Source organism: Carassius carassius, chromosome 41 (genome assembly GCF_963082965.1).
Source record: "Carassius carassius chromosome 41, fCarCar2.1, whole genome shotgun sequence".
NCBI classification, from domain to species: Eukaryota; Metazoa; Chordata; class Actinopteri; order Cypriniformes; family Cyprinidae; genus Carassius; species Carassius carassius.
Window position 1 is genome coordinate 23,468,490 of NC_081795.1, and position 18,262 is coordinate 23,486,751.

Sequence of the window (18,262 nt, forward strand, 5' to 3'; positions counted from 1 at the left end):
TTACAGTTATCTATTTGTTACATTTATATTATTTACATCAAGCTTTTGAAGGGTATAGTGTTGTATATTGTTATTGAAACTTCATAATGTTTCACTTGATTATACATTTAGTCAGGAATTATAGTTTGGAAAAAGTCTAACTAGTAAAACGTTTACACGTTATGTGAAAACTAGTACAAGTATATAAATAAATAAAAAGAGACTTACTCATGTTTATGATCTCTGCTGAATAAAGTGCTTCATTCTTTTTTTCTGAGGAAATCCATTTCTCAAATCCTCAACCACATCACATCTTTTTGGGGTGAATTATGTGTTATTCCTCTCATCGCGAAGCAAACAGTAAAAAAAAAAAAAACTTGAACAGTCTTGCTGCTTTTTCTTCTGTTATGGGCGTATTCAAGCCGCGCGCTTCAGTTTGAATCTGAATAGCACGTTCGGCGCGGGGGCGTGGTCACATTAGATATAATGAAGGGAGACATGAAAAACAGACATCGCGTTGTTTTCATATGGATTACTTTATCACAGAATATCTGTTTTTGGCGGCACTTGTTTAGTTTAAAAATAGACATGTCAAGCTTTCTATAGATATATCTCTCATGTATTTTCGTTGAGTATTCACGGAGTTACAGTTCATTTAAATGACGTGTTTGTAAAAGAAGATCAGCGCAGACAAAGGCTGCAGACAGCGCACCTTGTTTGTTATCTGTATTTTATAAGTGCACAAAGTTTTGTTATGTCTGTATCCAAAAAAAAGTAGACCCTTTACAGATTCGATTGATGTATTGCTCTTATCTGTACGATTAAAACTGAAAGTGTAATTTAAGTTCTTTTCGGGGTTATCAGGAGAAAACGACTCAAAACGCGTATCCGCGTTAATCGACTTGAGAGGGTTAATGACTGATGATTCCACTGCATCTTGCAAACCCATATCCCAATAGCTTTAAGTAAATACCTTCTTAAGTGTGTGGAGTGGGGCGGGATCCCTTTATGGAGAATAGGAGTAGCGAAGGGTGCTCTTTTAAACAGTTAGAAGATCAGCATGCACCTGTTAAGCAGTACACCATATGGTCAGAACTCTAATTAGCCCTTGTTCGGATAAAGTTTTAGCATTGATATGAGCAAAATTACGATCTGTACATTTACATTTACATCTGTACATTCTTGTACTTTGTCGATACACTAGCTTGAGCAACAGCAGATCACTGTTTTAAACCCAGTGTGTTGGAAGTAGTCAGATAAGTTTGATGAAAGCATCCCCAATAGATGAGCCTGAAGCAGCAGCCCATTCATATCGACAGCCTTAACCACAGATTAACGAGGCTCATGGGTGTATTTAACTGGTAGTGTTACAGGTGTGGTAATATGATAGCATGCCTTGCAACCATAACTGAACAATTAGCTTTGTACAATGAGCAATGTCTGAAGCATGTTCGCCAAAATAGCACTAGGCAATAAAATGAAAGAACTTTGCTTAGCTTGCGAAGACGTGCAGAGATGAATTAAAGGTGAAATTGCCAGTTATTCATGGATGCTTTAATTCTTCTTGAATATCTAGCTTCTTCCAGCAGGGAAGCAGATCTCGTGAAAAGTTGTGAGTCGGTCGTATTAGTACAACTTTGCGATGAATCACGGGCAGTGTTTTTATCAAGTGCTAGCTCATATCACTTTAGTCCGTTGCTTGACATAAGTTCACGACTTGAAATCCGGTGAGATACTCTATGGGAATCCTGCCAAATCCTGATTTTAACGCTTCCTATGGAGATAGATTCGCCGTCTGATTAGTTCCTGAGCGAGCAATAGCTCTCGCAAGCAGTTTGAGCCTTGCGAGCCGTTTGAGCATGCTTACCGAGCAGTAGTGCCACATATATATGTCCCATGTCTACTTGGAGAGTGGTAGTGATTGGAGTGATGACAGTTGACCGCATCAGCTGGTCGCAGCCTATGCCTCTGTGGCCTGACTGAACTAACTCTAATGCTCGATTTGATACCATCACTACGGCGATAGCACCGTCTATGAGACATGCTTATGCCTTGAAGTGGACCCTGTTAATTGAGTGGTTTTCTTTTCATTGAGAAGATGCCTGGAGATGCCCAATCAGGGTTGTGCTTTCCTTTTTGTAGCAAGGGTTGGAGTGAAGGCTGTCTTTCTCCACCCTTAAAGTTGCTGTGATTGCTGCTAACCATGACCCAGTTGAATGGAAGTCGGTAGGGATATATGACCTGTACATGAGGTTCCTTAGGGGGGTGAAAAGGTTAAACCATATCCTTTCCATACCCTCTTGGGATGTCGCAGGCTGCCCTCCTGGAAACGCGGACTAGTTTTGAGAAGCAAGTGGGCAGGAGCATGTGCTGGAGATGTACTTATAATCACAGGAGCGTTTTTACTGACGAGATGCGCATCAAAATCGCATTCGTTTTTTTGCACAGCCCTAACATCTACACAGCAAAATCCCCAGTGTTAATTTAACACTCTGAGTGTGGACACATATAAACACTGAAGCAGTGTTAAAAGTAACACTGAAGCAGAGTTGAAGTTAATGAGATAATTAAGAAGTTAATTGATTTATGATTGACCATTATTGAAGACACCTGATGTTAACAAGCAGAATCACCAACCGAGAAAAAATCACAATTTGTGTGTCACCATTATAGTGGTCAGTGTTTGCTTTAGTTGTGACTTTTTAAATGTAAAATTTGTGTGTAAAGCCAAGAGCAAAAATCATCGGGTGTTGATGATTATGTTTTAATGTTATCGTTGCTTGACCCTAATTACTGAACTAATTTACAGTCTCTTCTCTAAGATTATTGATCACTATTAATTGTAACAGCTTTGATTCCACAATGAAAGGTTTCTATACATTTTGTAGGCATCTCTTGCAAGCAATTCAGAATTTTGTTTTATTATTAAAGTGTTTTAATTTTAGGCACACACAGATAACAAGAATCAGCGTATGAATCTCAACAACGGTGACAAACAGCATATTCAGATAAACAGATCTACTCTGAACATCACAAAACTAGATACTAAAAACTCACATAAAAACAGCAAAAATAAAAATAGTTAGAATAAAAAGTTAAAAAGACAGTTCAGCTCATAATTTATTCATGCCGCAATGCATGATGGGAGCCATGGGTGAGTTTTTATTGGCTACAACATGCTTTTTTGATGGTCACCGTTGTTGTGATGCTCACGCTCATTCTTGATGTCTGTGTGTCTAAACTAAAGAACTTTTTCATTATGTAGAACTAACTTTTAAAAAAATTTCATATTATGGCAAAAATGCTGGATCACTTTTTTTTCCACCTAACTTATGTACACAGTAAAGAAACCTGAACTCAGGCATTCAGGTCACTCCATGACAATTAGTCCAAACCACAATCAACACCACATGATTGCTTTAGCTCTGGTCTGTCTGTATGTTATAACTCAGTTACCACAGCCACACAAAATCTAAAGTTAATAATTGAAGGGTCAAGATCCCAACTAAAGCAAACACTGACCACTATAATGGTGACATACAAATTGTGATTTTTCTCGGTTGGTGATTCTGCTTGTTAACATAAGGTTTCTTCAATAATGGTCAATCATAACTCAATTAACTTCTTAATTATCTCATTAACTTCAACTCTGCTTCAGTGTTACTTTTAACACTGCTTCAGTGTTTATATGTGTCCACACTCAGAGTGTTAAATTAACACTGGGGATTTTGCTGTGTAGTTAACAAAGCTAAACAGCGTTGCCCTTTGTGTAATAAGTTACAGAAACTGTTAAACGCACCAACTTAAATAATAAAATACACGGCTGTGGTCCATAAACAACGCCTTCTCCAGACAAAGAGGGAACTGCTCCATCTTTCAAGAATAATCTTTGTGCGAAACCGGCATTAAACTGATTGATTTTGAGGAAGTTGTCCTCAGCAAGCTGTCCTCAGCAAAATGTGCTGCACATAGTTTTACATGTGGATTATAATTTTCGGGAACCGAGTTAAACATAAATTGTAACCATTAATTTCCAAGTACAGCGTCCTTGGGAAGCCCAAACAAAGGTGATTGGACTCCGAGATGGAAATAACAGTGTTCCGACGACATGGCGACAAACACAAATGCAGCTCTTCCTCTTTTCCATCGGAGCGCAACAAGACCACGCCCCCCTTTTTCTGAATTCATGTGGGCGGAGGTTAGTCAAAAAACTGTTTTAGTGACGTCATTACCACAGGAACTAGAGGGATGTAGTCCAAACGGGTCGTTTTTTGTAGGCGAATTCTGTTAAATAAAATATCTCGCTTGGCATTGAACTTTGAGCTTTAGAATTTTACAGATATTGTTTATACTCTAACAACAACATTACACACTAACTAAAGTTTAAAACATGGGATCATGAAGAGCGGGACCTTTAAATTTTGGTATGTTTTACCTTACCTCAAGGGCATCCAAGATGTAGGTGTCTTTGTTTCCGCAGTAGTTTCCATTTTGATATTTTTAGGTGAAAGCGTTCTTGTCTGTCACTCATATAATGCAGGTCTATTGTCACCGCCTTGAAGACCATGCACAGAGAAGTCCAAATTAAACAAGTCCCCATCGTAAGTACACATTGATGACCTAAGACACGAAACAAGTTGTTTGTGTGAGAAAACGAACAGTATTTATACAGTTTTTACCTCTTGTACACAACCACGTCCAAGTAATCTGAGGGAGAGTGCGCTTCCTGGTGTGTGACATGTGCGTGCGTCCTGGCTTAGTCTGCGCAAGCGCCGGAAAGCGCTGGAAGTGATCTCTCGCATGTGTACGTCACTCATTGTCTACACAGATTGTTTCCTTTCACTGTGAAAATCTAAGCATATTTAGACGTATATGAAATCACAATGGAAGATGATTTCAATATATTGTATGGATGAAAGAACCTGAGATACTTTGATCTCCTGAGAAACAGACAATACGAACATGCACGGGCATCTTTGAGACACCCCACAGAGTGAGGGAGCAGGAGACCTTCCCTTCTGGCCATTTGTTTCATTTTAAATCCTTTCACCCATTCTTCCTTCTACTCAGTCTGCTCAAAATGATTACATGAAAATGTCAATGCAAGTGAACTAACACTCATGTCTAGTATCATTGGAAATGTCTCAGTGCAACTGGTACAATGGTCTCAATCTTACAAAAGTAGATCAGAAGATAATACAGATCCGAAGAGTCAAGAGATATCTTGATTACTGTGATGGGAGTGCCCTTTCCTAGGGTCCTCCATGTATATTACCCCCTGTTCCCATTGAGTTGTAAAATCACCCCGGCTTGGGACTTGAGTTAATGCAAATTCCAATTGTTAGTTCCTGTCTCCATCTCGGGGGATGTGTGTCTTGGTCTGATGTATTTAAAGGACTGCAGCAAAAGGATCAGGGCCTTCTGTAGCCAGATTGAGCCCATAGCGTGAAGTGTGTCCACACACCTCATACTGTGTATTTTTCTAAAAGTCAGGTATGCATCTTTTACTCTTAGATTCATCTTTGAGAATTTAATGTCTTGTATTGATTTGATATCTATGAATTGACTATGTATGATAATAAATTGTTACATTTGATTTACTCTGAAATTATTTTCTCAAGTAGATTAAGTGAAGGCTATGTTTTCGCAAATCTGCGTCCAGGGTTAAGTGCATGCTAAAACTCAGGCTAGATGGAGCATAGGGCACATCAGGTGAGATTTTAGATTTCTGACTAACCGCTTGACTTTAGTTAAGTTGTACTCAGTTGCATTAACTATGGGGGGCTAGTCAAAGTACTGGTCATAACCGTTGGTTATTGTCTCAGCTTTAATTAAGTTGTACGTAGTTATATAACTGTCCGGGGCTAGACAGGTAGTCAATGTCAATGTCACCTTTATTTATATAGTGATTTAAACAAAATACATTGCGTCAAAGCAACTGAACAACATTCATTAGGAAAACAGTGTCAATAATGCAAAAATGATAGTTAAAGGCAGTTCATCATTGGATTCATTGATGTCATCTCTGTTCAGTTAAATAGTGTCTGTGCATTTATTTGCAATCAAGTCAACAATATCGCTGTAGATGAAGTGTCCCCAACGAAGCAAGCCAGAGGCGACAGCGGCAAGGAACCGAAACTCCATCGGTGACAGAATGGAGAAAAAAACCTTGGGAGAAACCAGGCTCAGTTGGGGGGCCAGTTCTCCTCTGACCAGACGAAACCAGTAGTTCAATTCCAGACTGCAGCAAAGTCAGATTGTGCAGAAGAATCATCTGTTTCCTGTGGTCTTGTTCTGGTGTTCCTCTGAGACAAGGTTTTTACAGCGGATCTGTATCTGGGGCTCTAGTTGTCCTGGTCTCCACTGTCTTTCAGGGATGTAGAGGTCCTTTCTAGGTGCTGATCCACCATCTGGTCTGGATACGTACTGGATCCAGGTGACTGCAGTGACCCTCTGATCTGGACACAGACTGGATCTGGTGGCCACGGTGACCTCGGAACAAGAGAGAAACAGACAAATATTAGCGTAGATGCCATTGTTCTAATGATGTAGCAAGTACATAGGGTGTTATGGGAAGTGTTTCCGGTTCCGGTTTACCTAATTAATGCAGCCTAAAAATCCTTTAACGGATTTGGATAATAAAAGCATATTAGTATGTTATGTGTATGCCAGGTTAAAGAGATGGGTCTTTAATCTAGATTTAAACTGCAAGAGTGTGTCTGCCTCCCGAGCAATGTTAGGTAGGTTATTCCAGAGTTTGGGTGCCAAATAGGAAAAGGATCTGCCGCCTGCAGTTGATTTTGATATTCTAGGTATTATCAAATTGCCTGAGTTTTGAGAACGTAGCGGACGTAGAGGATTATAATGTAAAAGGAGCTCATTCAAATACTGAGGTGCTAAACCATTCAGGGCTTTATAAGTAATAAGCAATATTTTAAAATCTATGTGATGCTTGATAGGGAGCCAGTGCAGTGTTGACAGGACCGGGCTAATATGGTCATGCTTCCTGGTTCTAGTAAGAACTCTTGCTGCTGCATTTTGGACTAGCTGTAGTTTGTTTACTAAGCGTGCAGAACAACCACCCAATAAAGCATTACAATAATCTAACCTTGAGGTCATAAATGCATGGATTAAAGGTAGTGCTAGCATAACCGCTGATTATTGTTTGAGCTTTAATTAAGTTGTAAGTAGTTATATGACTGTCGGTGGGGCTAGACAGATAGTGCTAGCATAATCACTGATTATTGTTTTGAGCTTTAAATAAGTTGTACATGGATAACTGCGAGGGCCTACTAGTCATAACCTTTGGCTACTGTTTAGACTGGCGAGTTTGTGATCGTGGGGCACATGTAGAAGAACCGCCGTCGTGGGGCACCCTGATCGACATAGATTCCTAATGAACGAGTAAACTAAAGTAAAGAGTTAAATTAGAATAATCAAATGTCAAAAGAATAACAATAATAGTTAGATACCAACAAACAACCATTTTGCCTTTCAACCTAAATTCGAGGTCATACTAAAATGGAGTCAGATTAGATAATAAAATGGAGTCAGATCAAATATGAAAATGGAGTCAGATTAGAGTTAGGATTTGAGTTTAACTTAAAATGAATAACTCTACGCGCTGAAAGACCGAACACGCAGTAAACCTTCATCCAGCACCGGATACCTTTCTTGGGCCGAGTGCCTGGACCTTACAATATCAACAGACAATGATGAATTTCTTTTTCACAACCATATTTATTTGAACCAGAATACACAGATCAAGAACTCATAGCAATGGAGGAAGCATCCACTGCAGCAGCACGTCTTCAAGCCTCAAAGAGACAAAGATCTCTTCAAAATTGGTGGTGTTTTAGTAGCAAGTTTTGTGAGATGCCAACAGAAGTGGAGAGCATATGTTGTCACGAATGGAAAATAGCAATGCCACAACTACAAGACGACGATGAGGACCTTGACACTATCGTATCACACACCTGCCTGAAGGACGATCCTGAGTTTTCTCTAATGTTTAGCCACAGCGTTTTGCACGTTGTGTATAGTTTGCCATGTATAAACTGGAGGCGACGTCCAAGGCCAGAGGGAACCAATGGCACACTGTCAATAGAGTGTGTAATGTATTTTTATTATTTTCGCAACGATTACAGGGTGCATTATAAACCAATTCATTAATTACTGCATTATACAGTAGGTAGACATCCAAAAGGCCCCTTTTACCGTCGCACGAACCACCGCCGCGGCGTCTGTAAAGTGCATTTGCAGCTTTTGACCGCTGAGTGGTGCTTTAACCACAAGTTATCAAACAAGCGCATCAAAGCACATTTTCGCAAATAGACGTCAGTTTTGCCTTGCTGATGTGTTACATTTGATGGCTTCAGTCACGGAAAATGAAAGAAAAACACTGTAGTTAAAATATTTAGAATATTTAATATTCAAAGACGAAAGTTTGGTACTTATGAAGTTATGTGCATTTCTTAGAACGAATTCAAGCAGGATAAATTTCAAGCCTGTGCCTTAGCCTGCCCACTGCGCAATGTGACGTCGAAGTGACGTCTTCTGCATGTCTAATGTTGACGTCCGTGGGACCTCCGTGTAAGGGCTATTTATAGTCCAAATGTGGTCATTTGTGGATGTCTTTTCAACATCAAATTTAGACTTATTTTGGACGTCGTTTTTATAACTGTGGTTCTATAACGTGGGACTACATACAACACTACAGTTATACAAATATAAATAAATCACAATTCAATATCACCATTTTCAACTTTATTAAAAATAATTGACCATTCATGGCTGTAACGTTAACCACAGCAGGTTTGTCAAGTTTAAGACAATAACGCTAAACTACCTATTCACACACACATGGATAATAACGCTATTCACACACACATGGATATAGAATTCATTAGGCTGACCGAGAAGAAACGTTCACCAGGCTGAAAAGCTGTGCCGTCATTTTGCAATGGTTGAACACTCGCGCGGAATGCCTGTCGTGTTGCCTTGGCCAATCAGAGTGGCGTTTACTGGTTGGGTTACGATGATGTGCTGCCTCGACCAATCAGAGTGATGTTGACTGGTTTTTGTCTCCGGTTGTCTCTCTATCAAATCCAAAGCCCTTGATAGAGAGTTGTCCTCACCTGTCCTTTAGCTGCTGTTGGTTCTTTTTAAATTAGAATAAGGAGGATAGGCCTAATATATGCTACCATGAAATTATTTTCTGAACTATAATTTCCCACAAATTTCATTTCCAAATAAATAAATAGATACATGCAAAAATACATGTATGCATAAAGAAATAACTTGATTACTTGGCTACTTTAAATAAACCAATTAAAGAAAAACAGGAAAATTAAAAAAAAAAAAAAAAAAAAAACATGGCTTGAATAAATAAATAGGCATTCACATAATAAATCGTGTTTGTTTATAGACAATCTGTATGTGAAGAGTTCAGATGCAAAAGCCTCTAAGTGCCATCTGAAAATCGCGCAGTGGATAAGACACATGCCGTTGGTGTGAGAGACACGGGTTCGAATCCACTGTGAGACACCAATGTGTCCCTGAGCAAGACACTTAGCCCTAGTTGCTCCAGAGGCGTGCGACCTCTGACATATATAGCAATTGTAAGTCGCTTTGGATAAAAGCGTCAGCTAAATTAAAAAATTTAATGCAAAAGTACTTTCACTTAAATGACAATTAATTGTATTGCCATTTAAGTGAAATTTTCGAACTTGATATAAATTATCTTTCTAGAAGAAAATTTCAGATGGCACTTAGAGGCTTTTGCGTCCAAATGACGTCCAAAAAATTACCCAGTTCAAAGGTCAAATGTTTAACGTCAAGATTATGTCCAAGTTGTGTCATGGTTGGACGTCCAAATAGTGGACCTTCTGTAGTTTGGACGTCGAAAAGATGTTCAGTAATGGTCATGGACCAACGGACCTAATATAGACATGATCTGCATGTCTATCCGACATCCAGTGTTTAGTGGGTGTGCTTATATTTTCTCTAAGCTACATGGTATTAAACAATATTTTAGATTTGACACATTTGAAAGGTGTGCAGTATTATTTATATTATATGAATTATGTGTTATATTATTCAAAAGAAATTGTGGTTTACTTTGCATCGGAGCATTAAAAGTGGTAGCCTGTTTTAGGGGGGTAGGCTACATGGATTAATATGCATATTAATATATTTCATATATTATGCCTATATTTTAATTTATATTTTAAAATTCCTTTAATAAAACAACATGCATTTTTGTTATTCGTTACCTGTCCTTTATTTTGACTGATAACTTCTTGGGAAAAAGACATTTGTCTGTAAACTGATTAAGAAATTGTTGTATGTTTAAACGTGAAGCACTGTATAATTTCGTTCCCATTATTTAGGCCTAATTAGCCTAAAACAAGAAATGAATAAATTAAACCTGCACGGTTTAGCTAAATCTTTGAAACTCTAAAGAATGGACGGATTAATAAAACGTCCTCACGATTAAACTCAAGTTCTCTCATTATAATCAACAAAATGCACAAGATGTAAAAAAGAGCTTTATTAATTGACAACTTAAGTGATTTTAAAGGGAGCCTTCTTTACTTGATTTTAGTGCTGGGCGATAGCATATGGCCTAAAAAAGGAAAAAGAAATAAATCTGAGTTATGATTTAAATCGATTTTAAAATCAATATTCAAATGACAAAGAAGTTTTAATATGGTTATAAATGTATAACTGAGACAAGATGATAAAAACAACTGTAATGTTATCACCTTAATGCTGGAAAGACCTTTATTTTATTTTATTATAATTTTTATATTGTTAATACTATCTTTGGGCTACCATCATGCATCTAACCATCCACCCGGCGTTAAGAGCTGTTCAGATTAAAACTGGCAGCTCCACAGTGAGTCAGTGTCATGGACTGAGGACAGAGCAAGTGTAAATACAATTTCTTGTCTATATTTCCATCTCGTTATGCCGCTGTTTTAGTTATTTTTTTTAATTGTTAATGGAGCAGTCACTGTCTGTGTCTACACCAGACGCGAGAGTTGTCATCCGTGCCCCACTGCGCTAAAAGTGTGTCTAAACTTGATGACATCACACTACAGTGTCAAATCATATGAACGCAGTGTCAGTACATTTCGTCATAAACAGAACGAGCATCAGTTCACTGATGGGAATCGTGTCCAGTGTATTGAACATCACTGGGTTCTGTTGTCTTTTGTCGGATTGCGTCACTCGTGTCCGGTGTAGACCTGGCGTGCGTTTTTTTAATGGGTTATGTTACAGCCCTGCTTGTTTTTAATGTTTTATTAAATATATGTATTGACTGCATGGTCATATCATCGTAGTATTTACTGCCATGCGACCTACAAAAGTAAGGCTTGGCGAGCCGAGCAACGAGCATTGCTGCAGGTTGATTTTGGCGGATGTGCTGTGCTTGTACTGCCGCGGTCGTCTTCATTTCGTCGGGTGAAACATCTCTCTCACTCGGCAGCAGAGTCTGTGAGTGGACTGGAGCAGGAACAACTTCCCCTCCATGCTCAGAACATAATTAACTCCGATCCGCGCGCACTGATACCAGAAACACGCTCTGCATTCACTCCGTGAATAAAGTATTTCAGTATGTTTGAAATGTTATGTTCATAACTTAGCCTATGAAAAATGTATAATTAAAAATTAAAAATAACAAGAGAGTTTCAAAGTGGCTTAGGCTATTGTGTGTCAACTTTTTTCCCTATCACATACCAAACTAATAACATTAAGCATTAAATATTTAATTGCTGCTTTCTGCGGTGCAAATTTTGTTTGTGATGAAAATAACAGTACATTTTTGTCAGTCAAGATTTCAAAATCAGATAGCCTGATATTGTAGTAGCACTGTAAGATTACATTTGTTTGAATGCATTATTGCTAAAGCGATTGCGTGTGAATGTGCTGTATCTGTTTAAATCATGCTTTAACCCCGAAATAATAAGTAAAAGAAACAGACATACTCCTATAGCCTGTAACATCCCGCTCGAATATTGCAGTCATTATAACCTGATCAAGCTATATAGCTAAATATGTTTAACATGAATTCTTGCTGAATATGCAGTTATATTATGGACTGTTGGCATGAATTGTTCTCGTGATGGAGGCTCTTGGAGCAAGTGAAAACCATGACGCTCAGACTCTTAAAAAACTCCTCTCCTCGCTCCAGTCAGAATCACACCGCTCCGCTCATACTCTGTTCGGCAGCATGTCTCGGTCACAGACGCGCGGGGAGGGTTGAGCCCCCTCGGAACTACGGGAGCCCTGAGTGGAATGTCGGTGGATGTTAAATAGAAAACCAATTTCCATTCAAACAAACCGATGTACATTACAAATTCAAGTTAATCGATAAAAACGATTTATCACCCAGCCCTACTTGCTTTCATATAATTTAATTAAAAAAATTGCAGCTGCATTTAAATGTAGGTGTGTAAAATATATGCAAGCTTTGCACTGCGCGTGTGATGCAGGATGTGCAGCATTTATTCTTATTTGTTTTATCTTCATTACAAATCTTGTTTGGTTTTATTTTGGATAATTGCATAATTTGGATAATTGTGAATTAATATTCATATTCAAGTGTTTGTTCAAAAATTATTAATGAGCATTGATGACAGGGAGGCACCATCTCATCACTTTAATTTTTTTCTGATAATGAATTTATTTAAAATTGTGGTGTCTCACATACATGAAAAATATTTCTACAGAAAGCTTGAAATGAAGGCTATTTTAAACGAAAACTAAAGCATTGTGTAATCTGTGAATGTTGCATTTCTCTCATCGGAGAGAGCCAGCACAGTGAATTTCATCTTGCAGCCGACAAGAAAACATTTGTTTATTAATAAATAATTAAAATTGTCTAATTTTTCACAATTATTAGGGCTACTTCTGCATGTGTTTTGTAGCAAACTTAATGCATGTGCTTGAGCGCGGAATATAATAAGACTTGATTATGTAAATTTAATATAAACCTCTGATTAGTTGAATATAACAAATGAACGACTAGAACTAGAAAAATCTTATGTGGGGCAGACCATTTTTAGTGTATAAAAAAAAGACCATTTTTAGCTAGGATCCTGCCAGATCCTCTATTCTAACCTGGAATGAGTTTGAATCCGCATTTCTCACAGCATTTCTTTCAGAGGATTATGAAGACGAGCTAGTTGAGTGTGTCCACACCCAAATTCAAGGGGAAAAGGAGTCCATTAGAGATTTCGCTTTCACTTACAGAGCTCTATGCAAGCGCTGGAAACCTTCACTGACAGAGTATGAGTTAGTTAAGTTGATACTAAAAAACATTAAACCATACCTTGCCAGTCAACTTCACAGAAGAGTAAGTGCAGTAGATGAAATGGGAAAACTTGGGAATCAATTAGAAAAAGACTATGTTCATCAGCTGAATTATGAAGATCAGAAAATGACTTCACTTATACCACAAAAACCTACCTCTAACTGCCAAGGTGAAAGACCCACTGTCCAATGCTGGAGATGTAAAGGTCAGAATCCACCAGGAAACTGTCCACAATACTCCACCTCACACATCGCCTCAAAGTCCTTTTCAACCTGCAGGAAATAAGCTAAATTTCCCAGCACAAAAAAACAGGTGGAGCACCATCAAATGTGAGTCTATACCGAACCGTTGGTCATCCACATTACCATTGTCAGATGGACAGGAAAGGCTATAGTTGACACTGAAGCAAGCTATACTCTTTTAAATGAAAGCTTATGGAAAGAGCTTGCATCCTCTGATCCACTCTGGACTTGGGCTCTTGGTCCACTCTACTTGGCAAATGGGGAGACTGCTGTTCCGGTAGGATGGACAAACATTGAAATAACACTCCATAACCAAGTTTTTTTTTTTTCTACTGGTAGCCATCCTTTCTACCAAAGCTTTAGCGTACTCTGTGGTTTTAGGATTGGATTTTACATCCACCAGTGGTCTCCAGATTAATGTTACAGATGGAAACTATTCTTTCAATTCAATTCCCAACCAGAATTATCATTTTCAGGCTGGACAAGCTAGTACTCCCATTAGATATATCCAGCATCTGAAAAAGAGAGCACAACAATAAAATGCAGAGCAAACTCTCATGTTGTTCAGTTCTATTCCTCCACAGCAAATGCCACGGGTGGTGTTCCAATCAACAGATAATCGGGATGAGAAAACTTTAATGAAAGCCCTGGTAGACTCAGCACACTTACCACCAGAGGGAAAGTGCCAACTGCTACACCTCTTGGAGAACAATCCTCAAGTCTGTACCCTCCAGCTCGGAAAAACAATAGTACTCCAGCATTGTCTTTATACTATCCATCCTGTACCCATCAAACAGTGTCATACAGATTAACACCAGAGAAACAAGATGTGGTACAAGAACAAGTAAAAGAAATGTTGAAGAATGGTATCATCGAACCATCACACTCTGCTTGGGCCTCACCTATTGTCCTGGTCCCAAAGAATGACAGCAGCCAGGGATTCTGTGTGGACTATAGGAAGGTCAATGCTATCACTGAGAGAGATGCCTATCCCCTGCCTAATATCACATCAGATCTTGGAATCCCTCTCCAGTGCAGGTCTTTTCTCCAGCATTGATCTCAACAGTGGGTACTGGCAGGTGACCATGGAACCTGAGAGCAAGTTCAAGACTGCATTCATCACCCCATCTGGGTTATACCAATTTATTGTCATGCCGTTTGGGCAGAAAAATGCTCCAGCGACATTTCAGGTATTAATGGAGACTGTCCTAGGTGAGCTGGGAGCTGAACAATCCTTTGATAAATTGAAGACATGTCTTACATCACCCCCCGCCATCCTGGGTCATCCAGACCTTCAACTTCCTTTTGTGGTCTACACTGATGCCAGTGACTCAGCGCTCAGTGCAGAGTTGACCAAAAGAAAAACTCATGGCTTGGAAGAAGTCATAGCCTATGGCAGCCGAACATAAACCAAAGCAGAGATTAATTATTTGGCTACAGAGAAAGAGTGTCTGACAATAGTATAGGAGCTATAACAATGGCAATATTATCTTAAACTGAAACTCTTCACAGTAGTCACAGATCACTCAGCTCTACAGTGGGTCATGAATTCCACAAAAACCACAGGACATCTAATCCATTGGGCACTCTGACTGCAAAAATTCGCCTTTGTGGTCAAATATTGAATGGTTAAACTCAATGAAGCACCAGATGCACTATACGAATGTATTCCGTACCTGGATGCCATTTATACTCCAATCAGAAGGAGGACTTTAGATTTCCAATTTCAGCAGTAGACATCTGGGAAGAGCAGCAAAAAGATCTGGTAATTACCAAACTATTTCAGTCACTAGCAGACAATGATTCCTCTATGCAAGACCAATATGAAGTATCATCAGATCACTTTCCGGCCCTCCATGTGGACATTTGTAAAACAGTATGTAAAAAGTCAGTGATTCTGCTTGTTAACAGCAGCTGTTCATTGATGGTCAATCATCACATAATTATCTTATGGGGCTTTCACACTGGCCGTTTAATGTGGAACGGGGCACAGTTTGCATGAAAAATCCCTAATGTGAATGCTGTCATCGGACCCTGGTGCGCACTGGGGTACCGAACCCAAGACTACCTGGAGAAGGTGGTCTGAATTCGCTTGCTCCCTAACTGTGGTGTGGTTCGCGTGAATGAGCAAGCAACTCGTACTCGGGTGCGCTCTTGTTTCCTGAACACACGAGAAAAGCCAAGGTTGATTCCACACACTCCTAAAAGTCCAAATTAAATTAATTTAATAATTTAAATGAATTATTATGCTGTGCATAATAGCACTAAAATAACGAAAAAATTATACGATAACGTAAGTTGACTGCAAACGCACCTGGGTTTGATACAATCGCGTTCAGGTTCAGACCACAGCAAACAAGCCCAGTGTAAAAGCCCTCTTATCTCCAGCACTGCTTCCTTGCTACTTTAACACTCTGTAGTGTGGAAACACATGAACACTGAGCAGTGTGGGTACTTTGCTGTGAACTATTACATAAAACTTACTTGTTTCATTCATGTATGACACATATGAATCACATTTATTGATTTATTTTATGTTAAAACTATGTAATCTAAATGGATGGAAAATTGTTATGTAATTGAATTACATTAAATGTAAGTTTAGACCGAAACATTTTTTTTAAGTGTATGTCAAATATTAAATAATAATGCATGCACAGAGAAATGGTTGTAATTGCATGAATTTTCACCCCTGATGAGTTTGAATCCCTGTGTCACAGTGTCATCTACACAAGTAAAAGCCATATCCTTTGTAAATATATTGTCCTCTCCCATCTTTTACCCAGGCCTGAGTGTGATGCAGGGACTGAGATGGGTGATCCTGAGGTGAGTTGATGAGGTGAAGAACCCACGGTGAGTATGGAAGTGAAGCGATCGGTTTTGAGTGAAACAGGAAACTATCAAGGAGTAAAAACCAGGCACGAACACGGGAGACTACTTCAAACAGCGATCTGACTAACACAAGACGAAAGACAGGGGAATAAATAGGGAGCAGGAAATGAGTGGCAGCTGCAGCTGATGGAACAATTGGCGGTTACGCCCACATGAAATGATGTTTTACTATGCAAGACCAATATGAAGTATCATCAGATCACTTTCTGGCCCTCCATGTGGACATCTGTAAAACAGTATGTAAAAAGGTGCATGAAATGCCAGACCTTGAAAAATGAGAACCGCAAACCTGCTGGGAAAATTCAACAGACCACCACCAGTCGTCCAAACGAGATGTTGGGAAAAGATATTATGGGTCCACTGCCTCGCAGCTCCCACCAACATGAAAATCTACTAGTGTTTGTGGATTATTATTCCTAGTGGGTGGAACTGTTCCCTTTGCGAAAGGCCAATTCTCAGACTGTTGCTTCACACCTAAGAGAAGAAATCCTCACTTGATGGGGAGTACCTGATTTCATCCTGTCTGGCCGAGACACACAGTTCACATCAGCCATCTTTCAGGACATCTGTGCAAAATGGAATGTCACCCAGAAGATGACTACAGCATACCACCCTCAGACAAACCTGACTGAACGAGTGAACATAACTTTAAACAGATGATTTCAGCATATGTGGATGACAATCAAAAAATGGGACCATCACCTACTTGAACTATGGTTCGCCATTAATTCAGCGGTACAGGAAACCATCGGTATGTCTCCAGCCGAGCTTCATCTAGGGAGAAAATTACAGGGGCCAATGGACAAGCAGCTGCATGGACAAAATCTTGCTCCAAATGCTCCATCTTATGATGTCACAGAACACCTTTCCAAGTTGCAAGCTAGAGCCAAAGAATGCACCAAAAAGCATCAGAAAGACAGCTCCATAGCTACAACAAGACCTGAAGAGATGTCCTCTACAAAGAAAAAGAATGTGTCTGGGTGAGAAATTTCCCGCAATCAAGTGCCCTTCACCATTTTTGTGCTAAACTTTCCAACAAATGGAAAGGTCATTACAGAATAATTAAAAAGCTTGGCCACTGAATTATCATGTGGCATTAGAAGACACTGGTGAGGATGTGCGTACCATTCATTTATGTAACTTGAAACCATGTTTTCCTACCGCTGATGAGTTAAACCATCTGGAAAAATGTTAACTTTTGGAAATGTTCCATGAATCCCCGGACAAAGATGGGGAGTTCCTTGGTTTCTGACAATGCTGTGTGGCCTAGCTAAAACATTCCATAACAAAATTGAATCAAGTTTGTCTCCGCCCATTTCCATCGACCAAAGGAGGAAAAAGGAAATGAGGTAACCTCATAAAAGGAGGAATTTAAACTGAAGAAAATGGGGGAGAAGGTATTGAAAGGAACGTGGAGTGTGTTATGAGTGCGCTATGGAGGCGAGATGAATGAGGTGAGATGAATCAATTCAATTCAATTCAAGTTTATTTGTATAGCGCTTTTTACAATACAAATCGTTACAAAGCAACTTTACAGAAAATTATGTTTCTACAATATTTAGTAGTAGCTAGTAGTTTGTGCACGTTTGACAGGATTTTAGAAAAATAAAAATAATAATAATAATACAAGACGTAGTCAGCTAGATGATGAACTATCAATATTATTAATTAATAGTACTTATATGATGCAGTCACACATGTAGCAATAATTGTTAGTTCTGTTTGTTGATTCAAGGTTAGGATCATCTGGGGTCCTCTGAGAGTCAGCATCATCTCTTCTCAGGTGTTCTGGATCCAGACAGGAGCTTGTTTAAATCCTAGTTACCAC